This window comes from Dreissena polymorpha, chromosome 1 (assembly GCF_020536995.1).
Source record: "Dreissena polymorpha isolate Duluth1 chromosome 1, UMN_Dpol_1.0, whole genome shotgun sequence".
In the NCBI taxonomy this organism is placed as follows: Eukaryota; Metazoa; Mollusca; class Bivalvia; order Myida; family Dreissenidae; genus Dreissena; species Dreissena polymorpha.
The window spans coordinates 195,065,982-195,085,838 of NC_068355.1; the positions used below are offsets into that span (position 1 = coordinate 195,065,982).

General features: G+C 33.7%; 1 long non-coding RNA gene across 1 annotated transcript; it reads left to right on the forward strand.

The window, feature by feature from the left end:
* Nucleotides 1-12,746: 12,746 nt before the first annotated feature.
* LOC127864452 (uncharacterized) lies at nucleotides 12,747-17,962 on the forward strand. The gene is made up of 4 exons (XR_008041997.1): nucleotides 12,747-13,012; nucleotides 13,466-13,607; nucleotides 15,847-16,053; nucleotides 16,523-17,962. It is a non-coding gene; the product is annotated as an uncharacterized LOC127864452 (long non-coding RNA).
* The last annotated feature ends 1,895 nt before the right edge of the window (nucleotides 17,963-19,857 follow it).

Consider the following 19,857-nt stretch of genomic DNA (forward strand, 5'->3'; position numbering starts at 1 on the left):
TTCGCTGCCAAGTACCATACAGGAATTAAAACACAACTGTTGATACATGTTTTCGGACTCCCAATCAATGCACCACGGTAACAGGTCCAGCCCTCATGGCTTCATAGACAGCAAAGCGATCAGCCAAGTTGACCAGCTAAGCCACACTCAAGCCCCTGACCGGCTGTTACAGACTCGTGTGACTCACGAAATGGCAGTGGACACCAAACCAGACTAAAAGACCAAACATGCACCGTCAGCTCCTGTCCCAACCCATGTCTCCAAAGTGAAATCTGATCAAGAAACGCACAAGGTTAGTAGGCTTATTTTAAGATTTAAGATTTGTGCACTGTGTAAGTGTGTTGTGTATTGCAGTCATGTATTTCCAATGTGTAATGTTTGGTTGTGTTAATCTTGATCACAGTTCTTAAATACAACATAAATTGGGAGAAAAAAAGTAAACTTCTCAGGTTGACGTAGGAAACACATCAGACATTAGATACACTCGATGATGTTTTTCCGGTATTAAACAGGTTTAAATCCTAGATTGACATAGTCAACCTGACAGTCATCAGGGATACTTTGTGTTGCTCCCCCCCCCCCCACGGACAGCGCAAGTCGTTGCATCCAGGACCCGGATAGAGCTAGCGCGACAAACTCCAGAGCACTTCAACAACAACAATCACCTCAGCAGGGTTTGCAACATGACGATGGAGGAAACTGAGAGAAACAAGCTCCTGAAACTGCTATTGAGTCAACGATGATGCTTAGGGTGACATCCACAGAGGCGATGTTAATACGGTATAATACAGTAGCTTCTCTTGTCTTGTGTATATACTATGTTTGTTGCATCGTGAGAGCTAAGTAGTCTCAGTGTGCTTAAATAATTAGCTCCACTATTTACCAAATAGTCTGAGCTGTCTAACTCACAGAACGATCTCAATAGCACATTTCTACCACATGTATTTGATTGCAATTTTACAAATTTGGTCGGTGTCATTGTGTTCACTATCCAAGTTTTCAAGTTGTGACTTGCAGGGTAGCAGAATTATGCTTATGTTGTTGCTTAGTTAAACCTATTTATTTTAGTTTGATTGCATCGAAGGCCAAAGGCTGATTGAAACGCTCCGGAGTCCGTTTCCTGGATATAATCAGTACTAGGTATCAAACTGGTTAACAGCCTGTCACTAGATGGACACCATATCCAGTACGCCACAGCTGCCTTTAAAAAAAATACAATTTGATGTGTTCAGGGTCTTTATAAGCATGATTATGTCCCCTTTTGTACTTCTGAAAGTGGGGTTAAGGTTTGTGTGCAAGATATAATGTAGGTTAAGGTTGAGTGCAACAAGTACATATCTCTGTAACTACTATAGATATTCATGGCAACTTACACATGGTTCAGTGATTGTCATGCAAGTGTACATAGTACCAATGTTCATAATTCTGACCTGCAATTCAGTAGAATCTTACCAATTGTAGAACTAGTACTGTGAACATTCAGGTAAATGTTTGCTTGCAATAACTATCTCTATTTGACATGTACACCTAGCATGGGGTGGTATTTATGATTGGTCAAGTTGAGCACTGTTAATAAAAATAGATAAAAATTGATACAAAATTTGCTTTCAATTACTTTAGTTAGGGTTGAAATACTTTGCTGATATTTTGTGTGCAAGTAAGTTTAATGCTGATCCAGCAAGGGATTAAATTTGAGATCATTTGCATCAAGGTAATTGTTACAAAGAAAATATTTCTTCCTCAATAACTTAAGTTTAGACAAAGGTATTTTTCTGTTATTTTGTGTGTATGCAGACCAATGTTGGGATTGCGTTTGGGGCCAGTGGGATCAAGGTCATTGTTTCTAAAAGTGGGAAAACAGTTTCCTCTTAGTAACTTTAGTTTAGATAGAGGTACCGTTCTGTAATTTTGTTTGTATGTAGCGTTCATCCAAGGTTGGATAAAGTTTGGAGTGCATATGGTTATGGTCGTTTTTATGAAAATTAAAAAAAAAAGGTTTCTGCTCAATGACTATAGTCTGGAGGAAAGTATTGTTCTGTAATGTTCTGTATGGGTAGCTTATATGCAAATATCACTTGTAAATATGATTAAATTAAGTATATTAATTGGTAACAATTTTGAAATCTTATTCTTGTCATGGTCATGTTTCTATGATATATTAATGTTTATCTCTTATGTTACAAAAACGATATAACCACAACATGTACCAATATTCAACTTCAAATATGTATGTTTGTTCGCTATATAAGTGACTGATCTAAAAGTACGTTGTGCTATCAAAGCGAAAGAATGGTCAAACTCGCTGTCTTGGAACAGATCTCAATGAATACGTACATCATATTTATTATTATTGTGTCTACATACTGGATACCATAAAATTTAGAAATTAGCCATTCAAGTTCGTAATTATTGTTAAGGTCTGAAAATCATATCATTGCACAATATTGTGCACGGCACATCAAATTATTTGATATATATAACCGTATAGCATCATCAAACGTTTTCAAGCCTATATACGGAGGCTGATAATATGCCTCAGATTAGATCCCTTCTGTGTGTCAGCTGGCTGACCATCCACATGATGTGGTCCCTTGGAGTCAGATGGCTGTGTCGGTTGATACGGAAAAACACGAACAAACAAATGGCTTAAACTTAAAAAAACACACACATTGTACTCAAGGTAAATCTATTCCCTTTATTTTAATGTAATTAGAATCAAAAGGTTTGAAACTAAATTTTGAACACTATGCCCACATGTTTTTCAATACTTTTTTTAGAGGCGACATAAGAATTTTCTAAAATATTTAGTATGACAGCATGCATTCTACTTGACATGGCTTGTGGGCTCCTGCTTATTTAAATCCCTAAAATTTAATTTAACAGGTTGTTTGTTTGAAAACTTTTAAAAATGCATATTATTGAGTGAATTCACATGCCAATAAATTCTATGTGATTGATTTTTGTTTATCTAAAGCCTTAATCGACTCTCCTATGATTCCATCTTAAATGTTTTCAGGTGATGCCTTCCGTAGCCCTGAGATGGGGTAATGTTTGCATCATTTTAAGGGAAGTATTAAAAAAGCATAATATTATTTCATTAGCCTGTTTTATTTAACAAACTAAAATAAATAGGTAACTCAATTGCCACAGAATTAAGTTTACTCGTGATATTTTAACAATACAAACATGAAAATGGGATAAATTAACATTATTTTTTACCTCTTCACTATGTAATAGTCAAGTACAGTGGAAACCCTCTAGAGTAGATTTTCTCTAAACCCTACAACTATTCTGGTCTATTTCTGTATTTCACTATATATTTGTATGTAGAAAATTGTCCCAGTACGGGAAAAGCCTGAATTACAAAAATGACCTACTTTAATATTATATTGTTATTTACAAAAACTAAATCAAATACTTCAAAACCATTCTTGACTTTTACACCTTTTATCATACTATCAAAGTTTGTATACTGCAATATCATTAAATTAAGACTGTTGAAGAAACCCTGTAAAAGCCTCCAATCAATATACACTGTAACTCCAATATAACGCAGATGACGGGGTCCAAGCCACGCAACAGCGTTATAAACGGACAGCGTTATAAGTTTTGAGCTTATTTATTTAAGGGGCTATAAAAACAGGTATAGTATAGCCTATAATATAGGTCCTGTGTATTGTCATGCTGTGTTGTCATCCGCAAATACATGCATATATAAACCGATTCGAACGATAACAGTATACATACCGCTTTTCTAATGTGCAAATTTATTCGATAATCCAATATAATTACATCACTTACGAAAAAATAATGTTTAACATTTATGACACGAAATGTTTACAAACTTCGTAAACAAATTCATATGCCTACGCCATTTTTCAGAAAAATTAGTACAGTGCATTATAATAATAATAATAATAATAAAATCTTTATTTAAAGAAGATAGACTTGTTAAGAAATACATCAGATGAAATTCCATAATATGCAATTTATATAATACATTTCTTATTTTCAACAAGGTCTTCTAACAAGATACAATTTACAACAAATACATCATATTTCATCTTGAGCAATAAGAACAAAACATAAAGAATCATATATGCATACACATATAATGATATATATTATAATTAAAAACAAATGACAGACATAAAACTACAATAACCATTTATGCAAGAACAGTATTTAAACATTAAACTAATGTTATTTACTAAAACAACATGAAGCATGTTCAGTTTATTTCATTAAGTGTGGAAGAAAGATAAGCTTTTAATTTTTTCTTAAATGTAATTAAATTGTTTGTTTGACGTATAGATTGGGGTAACGAATTCCAAATTGTTTTGCTAGAAAATTCAAACGATTGTTTGAAATAGTTTGTTTTGGGTATTCGCACTAGCTTTAAATCCCCTTTTTCGCAAGATCGCAAGTTATAGTGAATATTTTGTGAAGGTGTCAAAAGGTCACGTATGTATGTTGGGGTTTGATTGTGAAATGCTTTAAATACAATAACTGACATGAAATAGTGATTACGCTGTTCGAAAGTCAACCATTTTAGATCTTTAAATAGTGTTTTTGAATTAGTGTTGTACTTTTTATTTAAAATATGTGCACCACAACGCTTTTGTATTTTGACTATTCTATTAATTTCCGTTTTGGCCGCTGAACCCCAGGTAACGCATGCGTAGTCGGATATAGGTGAGATATAACCATTATAGAAGAGCTTATGCATTTCAAGGGTTAAATATGGTTTTATTTTTTGCAAAAGAAACATTCGTGATGACATTTTTGAACAAACGCTGTTAATGTGTAGTTTCCAAGATAGAGTATTGTCAATATAAAGGCCAAGAAGTTTTTGACAATTTACTGTTTTGATCACCGTATCTGAAATTTTAAGTTTTAGATCTGTCATGTTTTGAGCTTTCCGTTTTGACCCTAATACCATACAAGTAGTTTTTAGTGGATTAATAATCATGTTATTAGTTTGGCACCAATCATTTACAATTGAAAGATTTGTTTGTAGCTTATTTTGAAGTGTTTGAATATTTGTTCCCACAGTGTGCAATGTTGTATCATCAGCATACATTGCAGAATCACATGTAAGATCTAGCGAAAGATCATTAACGTAAATAAGAAATAGAAGAGGTCCTAAAATAGATCCTTGGGGAACACCAGCAATGATGCTTTTACAAGTAGAGGTAGTGTTTTCTGCTTTGATAAACTGAAATTGATTGCGGAGATATGAAGAAAATAGGTTGCATGACCTATCATTAAAATGATAAAGTTTTAATTTGTGTAAAAGAACCCTATGGTCCACAAGATCAAATGCTTTTTTAAAATCCAAGAAAATTGTACCTACCAGATTTCCATTATCAATTTGTTTAAGCCATGAATCAACTATATTAATCAATGCTGTTTGACAAGAATGATATTTGCGAAAACCCGACTGGGTTTTGTTTAATAGACTTGTAGATTCTAGATATATATGCAATTGTTTAGCTATATGCTTTTCAAATATTTTAGATATAGTAGGTAAAAGTGATATTGGTCTATAATTATTGGGATCTTCTACCGATCCACCCTTATATAAAGGTATTACGTTTGCAATTTTAAGCATGTCGGGAAAAGTTCCATGTGATATACAGTTATTTATAAGAGCAGTGATTGGTTGTATAATGAAATCTTTGCAAAGTTTAATAATGCTGGGTCCTATACCATCAGCCCCAGCAGATTTGTTTGAATGAAGTTGATTAATTAAAGTACTAACTTCTGATGTGGTAATAAATCCATTATGGGACACAGAATTTAAATTTAGATTGAATGCAATACGATACATGTACAAAGAAATGTTTTATTGCGTCATACGGTAAAAAATGTGCTTTCCGTGGACTTTCTGATAACGGGCAAAAATTTAAGTGCATCTCTGTTATCTATTACACTGCGTTAGCATGTAAATAAATCGTCAGGATTTTAAAATTTATTTTTCGTATACGTACTGAAACATTAAACACACACAAAAATAGTTTTATTTATCAAGCATGTGTAGCATATAATAAACGATAACACACTTACACAGCCATAGTTTATACAATGAAATACAATACACGAAAAATACAAAACATAAACAGGTAATCGTTTTAAATAACTTTAATTTGATAATTATTCCGCTTGCACTTGCCTTATTGAAATTAGCGCACTGAAACGCTCTGATAGGGAATACATGTAATAAACACCGACTCGCGAGTTTTCACACCTTTATTGACATTACACAACAGATTAACACCAATTAGCTGTCGAGTGTCGTTTAACCTCTAATCGATTAAAATCAGTTAAACGGACGGAAAAAGCAATCAAGCTGTGATCGCTGGCTTCTTTGAATTTATGAAAATACATGAAGTTGCATAACATGGATTTGAATCAGAAATGGAAGGTTGGAGAAAAAAACGGGATCCAAGGACCCCCCGCGTTATATTGGACACAGCGTTATAACAGACCGCACTATATTGGAGTTACAGTGTAATGAGATTATTAAATGCTGCTATAAACTGCTTACAGATTGTCAGTGTTTTTTTTCACTTATAGGGGAATGGTGGCGGCGCCCGTCCAAAGGGAACAAATTTTTAGGAAAAGGGGAAAATTAAAATTCACTTGTTTATATGTTTATATGTAATGATATTTATTATATTAATACACATGTTTGTATGAATATAATATTGACAGCTGAATGTCTTGGTCCTTTTTCTTAAAATTAAAATATATATCAATGATTTTTTCAACATTAGTCTCAGTTTTCTTAGCGATTTTGAGTCTAATTGGGATCTTTTAAATCGATAAAATGGCAAATTTGAGCATTTTTTATCAATAAAATGGACCAAATTGGAATGATTTTATCAACAAATATTGACACAATATAGATACATCAGGCCTTTTCCTGGCCATTTTGGGAGAAAAATGCAATTAATGTGAAAAGTCAACTCGTTTGGGAAAAACTAATTAATATAACTCTTTATAATAATTCAAAATAATATAAATTATAGTTATATACTTTGTTAGTTGTTTCTGAAATAAATTTGAGATATATTTATCATGATTATGAGACAATTCTTTCTAAAAAAATAAAAATATTTTTTTTTTTTTTTTTTTTTTTTTACTTCTGGAGGGGATTTTTTTACAAAATGGGGGAAAAATATATACTCTTTTTTTAGGGGAATGGGGCCGAATATCGGCCCCGAAATTGCCATAAAAAAACACTGAGATTGTTCACATGATATAATGACATTTTAATACAATTAAGGTCAGTTTATCTTTTGAACATAAAAGATTTGCAAAATGTTTATCACAAACATCAGGATAAATTCATTTTTATCACGCAATTGCAAACACAACTGTACACAAAAAAATATTTTTTGTCTGTGAAGATAGATGAGACAGTTTCTGGCATCAAACAAGTAAACAAATCAATCATAAGAACTTAGTGAACATTGTGTTGCTGTGAATAACAAATTATATCATGCATGTGTATGTTATATTATGTAACATCTTTTTGAAATGAAAAGACTACTACTATAAGGATATGTTTACTATATGTTTAAAATACAACTAAAAATTGTATTAAGGATAAATATATCTTAAAAACGGTAACTCATACTTATTTGAGTTCCATTGTTTACTTTGTAGGGACTTATCAGACAAATTACTTCCCCTCCAAAATGGAATGCCCTCTTAACAGGAGTTAACATATTCCCTGGGATGTACAGTTTACAGGGCTTCCACTGTATATGATTGTACAGTCTTCCAGGTATTATTGACAGTTCTAGTGTAGATTGTGAAACTGATGTATCTACTGTACATTTTGTTATCAGATAGGACAGTTCAGCCGTAGTTTGTATGTAAGATATGTTTATGCCTCCAAAGTTGGGCATGTAATTATCGCACTGTCTGTCTGTCTGTCTGTCTGTCTGTCTGTCTGTCTGTCTGTCTGTCTGTCTGTCTGTCTGTCTGTCTGTCTGTCTGTCTGTCTGTCTGTCTGTCTGTCTTGCCTTGCCTTGCCTTGTCTGTCTGTCTGTATGTCACACTTTTTTTGAAATATTCTCATAACTTCTATGTCGATTCAGATGTAACCTTCATATTTGGTATGCATGTGTATATGGACAAGGCCTTTCCATACGCATACAAATTTTGACCCATTCGACCTTGAACTTGAACATAGGATCCACGTTTAGGTTTCAAAATCTGCGTTAAGGTTAAGGGTTCGCGTTTAGGTTTCGAAATCTGCGTTTAGGTTTCGAAAAATGCTCATAACTTCTATGTCGCTTAAGATGTAGCTTTCGTATTTGGTATGCATGTGTATATGGACAAGGCCTTTCCATACGCTCACAAATTTTGACCCCTTTGGCCTTGACCTTTAACATAGGGTCCAAGGTTTAGGTTTCAAAATCCGCGTTTAGGTTTTGAAAAATGCTCATAACTTCTATGTCGCTTCAGATGTAACCTTCATATTTGGTATGCATGTGTATATTGACAAGGCCTTTCCATACGCACACAAATTTTGATCCCTTTGACCTTGACCTTGAACTAAGGGTCCGCATTTAGGTTTCGAAATCTGCGTTTAGGTATTAAAAAATGCTCATAACTTCTATGCCGCTTTAGATGTAACCTTCATAATATTTAGTATGAATGTGTATATGGACAAGGCCTTTCCATACGCACACAAATTTTTACCCCTTTTATCTTGACTTTGAACTTAGGGTCCGCGTTCAGGTTTCAAAATCTGCGTTTATGTTTCGAAAAATGCTCATAACTTCTATGTCGCTTCAGATATAACCTTCATATTTGGTACGCATGTGTATATGGACAAGGCCTTCCTATACGCACTCAAATCTTGACCCCTGTGGTCATGACCTTGAAGTTAGGGGCGGCATTTAGGTTTCGAAAATTATTTTTGTTATTTAGCTTTCTTACATAACTATCAAAGCGTTTTTCGGGGGCATATGTCATCCTATGTAGACAGCTCATGTTGTAAGCTAAGTTTGTTGAACATTAGAACCTACGTTAAATTCCAAATGTGACCACATAGCTTGTGTAGATATTGGTCATGAAATTATTTTCCCCCACCATAGGCGGAGGGATATTGTTTTGGTGTTGTCCGTCCGTCCGTCTTTCTGTCCGTCCGTCTGTCCATCCGTCCGTCCGGCACCTGTGTGTCCGGAGCCATATCTTGGAAGTGCTTTGGCGGATTTCATTGAAACGTGGTATGAGTATATATATGGATAAGAGGATGATGCACGCCAAATGGCATTGTACACCATCTGTTAATACGGGAGTTATGGTCTTTTGTATCTTTATAAAAATGTTTTTTAGCTGAGTGTCAAATATAATTCTTTTGTGTCCAGAAGCATATTGGCGGGGGATATCAATTCAATGAATTTGCTTGTGTCTACGAGCATTCATCCCAAAGTAAGGCAGTTTCCAGTTATTTGCATAAGTATGTGTATTTTTTCTTATAAACCATTTTACCCAATACAAATAAGAGAATGTAAACTTACTGACTGAATGACCATGACTGAAATACTGCTCTATTTGGTCTAAAAAAACAACACATTAATAAATAATCACATTGTAATTTGTGCAGTGTTCTATAAACACAGAAATAAAAGTCTTGAATTTTTTTCTCAGAGTTATACAGGAGCCCTTACAATCACAGATCGGTTTCCGAAAACAACAGGCTGTCTGAACAGCTGAACGACCGTAAACTCTGTCAAGCATGGGGCAGACATAAACTGCAGTGGACTCTTGAGTGTGGACTACGGGGCGAATGAGGTTACCTTTTCCACATGGTTGGTTAATTTGTGATTGTTATGCCCCCGAAGGAGGGCATATAGTGATTGGATTTTCCGTCTGTCTGTCTGTATTTCCTTCACACTTTGTGTTTAGGTTTCGAAAAATGCTCATATTGCTTCAGATAGCAACTTTATATTTAGCATGCATGTGTATCTCATGGAGCTGCACATTTTGAGTGGTGAAATGTCAAGGTCAACCCTCAAGGTCAAAGGTCAAAAACAAATCCAAGGGAAGTAATAGGCTTCAAAGGGTGATAATTATCTGTACCTGCGAAATGATAACAAAATATAATTAATCAAAGCGTTGCAGTATGGGGCATTGTTTTTCTGACAAACACATCTCTTATTTTTGGTATTTCAATGACAATAAACTTGTTACAGACAATAATATCTAAATTTCCTGGTCATTCAAATACATTTTTGTTTATTTAAGTGGTCAACTTGTACCATCTGAAAGTGAATGTATGAATTAGTTGTATAATATATACACATGTTGTATTGCCTCTGGAGTAACTTTAGCAATGTAGACTGTATTTGTACAAAATGTACTGTAAATATTCAATTTGTATCAACATATTTAAAACATTATAAAAATGATTTTTTGTGAAACAAGCTTCACTGTAGTCCATTATGACTGAAGCCATTTTATTATTTTTGATAATATTTGACTGGTGCTTGAAGACATTACTGAGATTAATGCAGATGTTTCTCATCTTTTCACAGGCGCCTTACCCTCACCAGTGGGTCACCAGGTTCCCTCACTCTTAAACGGTCCCAACATCTCAACCGGTAAGCTCCCTTGGTAATTCAATAAAGGTTTATAAGCACATGCATCAATAATTTCCCATAATGCCATCACATCAACATAGCCTGGTTGTTGCGAGGTTATTCAAATTCACATACAAGATCTTTTTTTAGATCACTTACATTCTTTAAAAAAACAATGAGCTAATGAACAGTTCCACAACGCCAAAAGAAAGGGTAGTCAAGGCCCAATGTCACCGCGGTACCAATCCGGGCTCCTACAGCCGCCATCCTGGCTGACAGGGGAGGGATAATTATGCCCATGGGCTGGCAGCCGTCCAACATGGTGGCCAAGGTTAGCTGTTGTTTGTTTTTGTATTTTTCGTGGCTGGTAAATGGCCCTTAATCAAATGTCAAATATGTTTTTCACTTTTGACAGCCTAAAACTCCCGATGTAAGGTTTCCAAATTGGTTTCAAAATATGTTTGTTTTTTGTAACTACAAGGGGAACATTTAGTTAATTTCCTATCCAGCTCTACAAGTTGATCCTTTATCAATATAATATTGAAAACACTTATTCTCAATTTTAAAGTTACATAAATACTCAAAACAAAAGAATATCTCGCAAAATATTTAAAATTAAAAATAAAAACGCTGACAGCATTGCACAATTAATAAAACATCATCTTATGAAAAGTAATGAAGATGTTTCGATTGAAAAAAAAATTAAAGACAGAAACAGATGGTATGTCAGTCAATAGTGTTTTGGCTAAGAATGGGGATGTCCGTAAAACTGCAATTGTTTGCTCTTTGAAAGTATTTAATATTATAGTCATGAGAAAAGAATTTCTACTTTTTTAAGTATCTAATCGAACGGCCTGGAAAAAATATGATTCTCTGCAAGAATAATGGTAAACATCATCAAATGCACAGAAATAATCGGTTTTTAATATGATTTGGTCTCTTTACCCATTACAGCCCGTGAAACTCTTAAGGTGTCACAATTCTTGTTAATTATTAATATTTTCATGATTGACACAGCTTATTCTTTGTATTTCTTTAAAAGTATAACTTAAGTTATTATTATTTCCAACAGTGACAAATCTTTATGCCTTTTTTTCTTTTGTTTTATTAATTGTAATTATTACTTTTTGGTGAAATTGTGGGAAATGAAAAATCCATTTTTCATATCACACAGTCCGAAACATATTTGTTTAGTTGAATAGTAATGAATGAGCGAGTTATGTTATTAGTCGTGCATGCGTTTAAGATGAGATGATTTAAGAAACATGTTTATGATTTTATATATCTAAAGCATTTGGTTCAGTTCGTTATTAAACCTTGTAAGAGGTGCAAGCATTTTCCAATTGCTTATAAACCTACCATCTTTATGTATTGTCTGCATCTGGTCACTGTTGAGTCATTTTATTATTTTAAGTGTATTGACTCGTGTTAGTGTTATAATAGTTATCATTCTATTATTTGAATTATATTGTATTATTTAATTATATGATTTATAATTTATCAAAATACTTAAAATACTTTATGCAATTATATTTCAGATCATCATCATTTATATGATTAATTAAAATAAAAGTTGGAAATTATACCATCTTGTGTTAACTACAAAAACCCCAGCTACACAACTAACAATTGTGAAATGCTTAATTACATGTTTCTGATGTATTTTGTTAATTTGTATGCCCCCGAAGGAGGGAATATAATGATCGCAATGTCCGTCTGACTGTCTGCCTGTATGTCCGTCTGTATTTCCGTCACACTTTTGCGTTAAGGTTTCGAAAAATGCTAATAACTGCTATGTTGCTTCAGATGTAACCTTCCTATTTGGTATGCATGTGTATATGGACAAGGCCTTTACATACGCACACAAATTTTTACCCCTTTGACTATGACCTTGAACTAAGGGTCCGCGTTTAGTCTTCGAAATTTGCGTTTAGGTTTCGAAAAAAGCAGTTTTGGGGGGCATATGTCTTCCGATGGAGACAGCTCTTGTTTTTCCGGAAATCTGTTTTTAGGGCATCCAAAAATTCATTTTGGTAATTTATCTAAATTTGATGAGATAACTTGTGGAGTATTGGTGGAAAAGGAAAGCTTATCAACCAAAAATACACGGAATTAAGAATAGACGCTTTGTAATAGATATTGCAGATTGTTTTTAGTTGAAAGAGCTGCATTTCAGAAAGAGTAATCATTCCTGACATTCTTATCAGCGAGAAAAATGAAGTGGGATTAACGTTTATGACATTGTGCGATCTTTAATTGATATCCTCTGTATTTGCTTTCACAGCAAGAGATCTCCCAATTCAACAACTGTCACAGACAATTGTCTGGGGACATTCAGCAACCCAGGGTATCCTAGCAACCAGGCCATGTTCGCACAGCAACAACAACATCAGCAGCTGCAACACTCGGTACAGCCATCTTCAATGTTTGGACAGCAACCTGCTTGCAGCAGTTTATTAAGACGCCAGCTCAGTATGGATGATTATAATATGTGACTCGTTCTGGGTAAATGGGTCTTAATGCATGTGCGTAGATTGTCGTCCCAGTCTTTTGCTAAGAAGATACTTTCTTTAACGAAAAATACAATTTCAGCAGAAAATGTCCTCCATTTCCGTAGCCTGTGCTGACTCAAATCCAGGCTCCTATTTATACTTCATGTACACAATATACACTTACATTTATTGTTCCTTGTGATATCATCTTGTACATATTAAATATTAATTATCCTATGTCTTAATGAATTATCTAGAAACTATTCCTTTGGCAATACATCTCCATATTATTAGTTTTAACATATTAATTTTAGCTGATTGCATTGAAATCCTCATGCTTATCGAGATACTCCCATGTTTATTTTCAAGGAGTGTGAGGAGAAAATCCAGATATCAGTACCTGAATGGGCATTGAACCCAGGACCTCATTATCACTAAGCAGACTTTATATCCACTCTGCCAATGCCACCAGAATCCTTGACGTCAACCCAGTACTCCATTTGGGGTAAAGGTAAGGTTCAGGGTCACTTGGGTCTGAAAAGTCATGGTGATATGGACATATTTGACAAGTTAGTGGGGCCAGTGGGCTTCGTTCCTTTAAAATTGATTGTTATTTCAAGATTTGTTTGAAATTGGAACAATTAATAAAAAGAAAGAAAAAATATTGACCAGTAGAAGTCATTATCTACAATATAAACTGATACTAAACTGTCTATGTATACATATAAACCATTATTAAGCATTACTTAATGGTTACCTTTCGTTAAAATAAGCAGTCAACCATGTGTGGGGTTCCATGCTGTTCACTCATTACTTGACCTCATCTTTATTCGGTATGCCCTCTGTTACCAGCAAGACCCAGCGTAACAGTTGTCACAGTCTCAGTAGTTCAAAGTATTTTCGTTGGAAAACAATTTGACTGAACCCAAAATCTATTAAATATCTGTATTTTGTTACATAAGTTTGACAGCGATTAACTAAGTCCTCATGTTAAAGTATTGCAGTGAAGGAATACAGTCGAGAATCGTTGGACTAATGATATCCAATGGCTTGTCCAATATGAAGTTTCAAAAAGTGTACTTGTCTAAATATGTATGTACCCCTATTGTGAAATGTTGAATAACCCATTGGTAATTATCATCAACCTATATTACATAAAAAATACGACATAGGGGTAACTAGCACAATATCTATTTTTTATTAATTATGCCCCCCTTCGAAGAAGTGGGGGTATATTGCTTTGCTCATGTCGGTCGGTTGGTCGGTCCGTCCACCAGGTGGTTGTCAGACGATAACTCAAGAACGCTTGGGCCTAGGATCATGAATCTTCATAGGTACATTGATCATGACTTGCAGATGACCCCTGTTGATTTTGAGGTCACTAGGTCAAAGGTCAAGGTCACTGTGACCCGAAATAGTGAAATGGTTTCCGGATGATAACTCAAGAACGCATACGCCTAGGATCATGAAACTTCATGGGTAGATTGATCATGACTCACAGATGACCCCTATCGAGTTTTAGGTCACTAGGTCAAAGGTCAAGGTCACGGTGACCCAAAATAGTAAAATGATTTTCGGATGATAACTCAAGAACGCATATGCCAAGGATCATGAAACTTCATAGGTAGATTGATCATGACTCGCAGATGACCCCTATTGATTTTGAGGTCACAAGTTCAAAGGTCAAGGTCATGGTGACCCGAAATAGTAAAATGATTTTCAGATGATAACTCAAGAACGCGTTTGCCTAGGATCATGACACTTCATAGGTACATTGATCGTGACTCGCAGATGACCCCTATTGATTTTCAGGTCACTAGGTCAAAGGTCAAGGTCACAGTGACAAAAAACGTATTCACACAATGGCTGCCTGTACAATGGAGAGCCCATATGAAGGGCATGCGTGTTTTACAAACAGCCCTTGTTAAACAATAAAATAAACATGTTTTATTATCCCCCGCCATAGGCGGAGGGGTATTGTTTTGGCGTTGTCCGTCCCTCTTTCCGTCCGTCACTTTTGTGTTCGGAGCCATATCTTGGAAGTGCTTTGGCGGATTTCATTGAAACTTGGTATGAGCATATATATGGATAAGAGGATGATGATGATTGTACACCATCTGTTAATAACGGAGTTATGGCCCTTTGCATCTTTAAAAAATGTTTTTTTAGCTGAGTGTCAAATAAAACACTTTTGTGTCCAGAAGCATATTGGCGGGGGATATCAATTCAACGAATTTGTTTGTGAAATTATTGCTGTATGAAATTGTTAGTTCTACCTTTAAATGTGAATATTTTGGGGTCTTCACAGTTTTAGTTTAACAAATGTCAGGTTGTGTGTTGTTGTTTTTATTCAAAAAAATGGAAACAATAAATCTACCCCTGTCATGGAAATGTTTTACTTCTCAATGAATTCTGAAATAAAATGCAGTATAACTATAAAATTAACAACTATCTTTCCTCACAAGGATAACCATTAAATTTTCTCTAAGGTCATTTACTTTTCCTGCAAGCAACAACTGGCGTGGAAATAAGCATGATGATGTCATGCAGTGTAGCTAATTATTTTACCGGTTATGCTGTGGAAAAAATTATACTTAGTTACATCAATTTGTTTTATGACTTCTTACTGATCCAAAACTATGTGGGTATACAATACAGGGTTAGTGAATTCATATTTGGTTTCAGCAACACTCACTGACCGTACTTGTTAAGTAAAAACTTATGTTACTGCACATTATTTTCTTCCACAGCAATGTGCCCCTAGATACAAACATCGTCACAGATCTCTCTCCAATGGCTTGAAGCTGTACACATCTCCAAACACTGCTTCATATTAAGCTACCAGCAGTATCCATGCAACAAACCCATTATTGCCCAGCAACAGCTACATCAGCAGAAGTGGTCAATTAAGCCGTCAACCATGTTTTGGCAGCCAAGGCGCAGTAGTTTGTTGAAACGTAAGCTCAGTATTGATAGTTTTTTTATATATTTTGTTATGAGTTAAGAATGAAAATTGTGAATTTAAATGTTGTTTCTGCTTAATAATTGTTATATTTGAGAAAGATATTTTTCATTTTGGGTGAAAGGTGATATTGGAGGTATTTCAACTAAATATACTCATATTAAAACTCTCTTTATTCATTTAAGAAACAACAATATATTGATAAAGGTACAAAGAAAGCAATATATAAAGGCAAGAATTATAAAGCATTATAACTAATGAAATAAGTAATGCAGCAATAAAAATAAGAATTTTGTAAAAATATTAACTTATTCTGAACAAAAGTGCATTTGGAAACAAAACTTACTAGTCTTATATATGTATTTAAACTTGCTTGTATGTATTTTCTTTACACTTAGACAAATAAGTTATGTTGAACAATATATTCACACATAAATATTTCACCTTGCCTCTCTTCTACCAAGGTTGACCCATACCTCTCAGAGCAAATCAGTGGGGTTTGATGTCGCAGCACATCAACTCAAAGAGATCCATGCGAGGTCAGCCCTCACAACAGTGCCATACCATGACATCCTCCAACTCGCCCTAGTACTCACCTTGGTGTCAGGGAAAGGTTCAATGTCACATGGGCCTTGGTGGCCTTTGCAAGATTGGCATGTTTGACTGGAGTGATGGGACATCTTCCATTGCAATTAAGATCTTGTTGCAATTATTTTCTCTTTAATAAGTCATTAATGAAAATAATTGCAATTACAAAAGGAATACTTATGCTGCTATGGATAAAAATCTCCAAACATATTAACCTGAGATTGAAGTTGGACTCTTGGCTATGTTGTGTTTATTTAGTGTTAACATTAATGGAGTTTTTAGACAAAAGTAGAATGTGGGCGCATCTGTGAAATGGTTGCCAGCACTTATTCTTAGAGGACATATGTGTTTTCTCAGAACATATCGCCTTACACAGATATTTTGATGATGTGTGATATTTTTCTACTATAAAAAATTATCATTTTCATATCCCATCCTATATTGCCTAATTGATGGTTTTGGATGATATTTGGAAATGAAGAGGTGAAAAAGAAACAAACACTTTTATACTTCAGTTTTTATTCACCTAAAGTTTTTTTTATTTAAACAACAGCCCCAGGATCATCATGACTGTGACTGTTTTTTGCTCTCAGACTCATTGTTAAAAAACAAACAAAATGACAAACTGATGTTAACAACAATGCAACTTCCTTTTTTCAGACACTAATCAACACAATCAAACGGGCCAATCAGAAAGACAGCCTGTTGCATCATGAGTTAGTCATACCTTGGAAGATCAGTTATAAATAAAATTTTAACACATGCTACTTTCTTAGTGCCTGCATTGGTCGTGTTATAGCCTCGCCTTCTGTTGTGAACAATTACAATAATGGAAGATCAGAATTGTGGGATGGGTTGGACACGAGTGGCATAGTTCAAAATGAAATTGCAGAATGAAAGTCATGTGGCCAACCATAAGGTAGTGTTGCATTGTGGCATGTGACCAGCGAATACATTTCATGTATTATGGGCATTATAATGCTGTCAATGATTTGATGTTAATGATTTTTGTTAAATGAAGTCAACATAGGTAGTAGAAATGAAGTGAATATTATTTGTTTAAAGCACTTATATAAAGAATTATTATTTTAAGCCAAAAAGAAGAAAGTCTTTGTATTGATCACTTCTTTATATTTATTAATACTTAAGATTCTGAAATTATCACTCTTCATTTTGATCCAGATTTTGGAAAAACTTAAATAAAGAGTTCGCATATGCTGACTTTCAGCTTAAGCAAAGTTGTTTAAATAATACTAGTAACTTGTACAAAATGTCATATTCATTGTCTTCTTTTCATTAAATAAAACATATTTCAGTATTGTTGTACCAGTAATATAGCTAGACATGCTATTTTTTTTAAGAAAGATTCAAAATTTTGACACTTCTATTTTGATCTTTCTGTATTTCAGTCTGTATACAATACTTATTAGTTTGCTTAGAGGACTGAAGTATTTAACCAAGAATCGTGTGTAGTCTCATACAATTTAAAATGCAAAATATTAATTAATTTACGACAAACTTGTTTTATCTTCTGTAAATTGTAAATTTTGTATTGACAACTGGTTTTATTATTAAATATTTACACAATTTCATTATATTTTAAAAGCTGTATGCATGTTCAAAACGCTGATAATAGACACAAAACCTATGTTGTCATCATTTGAAAGTGGGTTGTTTGAAATGAATAAAATTTGAAAGGTTATCTTAACTTAAATTGCTGTTTTTTAATGATATGGAAAGACTATAATTCTGTGGAATGTTTTCAATTAATTGATTTATTATGATGAGATTATTCGTGAATACTAACCAACGTTATAATTATAAATAGCTAATGGTGGATAACACACTTATTACTAACATACTTATCTCTAGTGTTGACGTTTGTATTCGGACAGAATAGTGCATGATGCTTTGTATACACTGTGCAGGCTTGCATAGAAACCAGATTTTAATGTGCGTAAATGAGTGATATAACTTCACCAAGATTTTGAAATCACTATAGTATACTGGTATATATATATATTTACATTATGCTATTGTTGATATATAGCAAAATACATCCATAGCCGGTGTAAATTATTTATGATTTGTGTTTTGTTTCAATTTGATGAACACACTGATGTTTTACGTGCATATTTTAGTTGCAAGACAATAAAAATAACCTTGTTTGTGTGAATGATCATATGTAACTTGTAAGATTTTATAGCTATATCAAAATAAAATGTCTTGAAAACAAAAATATATTAAGTAATAGAAACACATTGTTTTATACGATCATACGTTTAACATATCCAATAACAATCTCAGCACATATTGACAATATTTTTAATTATGTAGGAAATCATGTCAAAAACATTAATATGTGGAATTTTGGATAACAATTTCATATCAAGTGAGAGCAATGGGATGTGCTTGAAATTGTCAATAACTGCAATTTTAAGTAATATGTATTTATTAGTTTAGGTTAAATTGAATTCTCCATGCTCAACAAACACTTGTGTATTTGTTATAAAAAAATTCATATTTAATGAAATTTGTAAAAAATCAATTTGATAGAATGGCAATAGAGTGTTGAATTATTTTTGTAATTCTGACTAATATTAAAGCATGTACTGCACAATATATTATGGCACTTCAAGATATTCATACACTTTAATAATAATATTATAATTGCTAATTATTTTATACTTGACATATAACTGACGCTTTAAAAGTTTTACACATATCTTAAAGCCAGACTTCCCCATAAAATCTGATTGTTTATATTCAAACTTTAATTCAAATCAAATGTTTTTTGTGTTGTTCAACAATTAAATAACCTTTGTGTATGTACATTTTATGTCATATTTCAATTACATATTATATTGATATTTACAGTGAGAACAAAACACACATTTTATTTTAATTTGTATCATTGTTTAGCTAAAATAAAATGGTGACCATACAAGTGTACAAATTATGATTATTGTATATATCCGATATAGTTGATATAACTTCATACGATTGCTCAGCAACATCAGACACTGTCTTGAGTGAAATATTCCAAGGCTCAGTCAATCAGAAAGTCGTATTATGATTTCTTTTAGAAGAGTATTAATCTGTATGAATGTTGTCATGCCTACGCGTTCAGGGGGACAAATTGGCATGTAGATGTGCCCTTGTATATTATTATGGTCGACCGTCAGAGTTTTGTGTCGCACGTAACATGAAA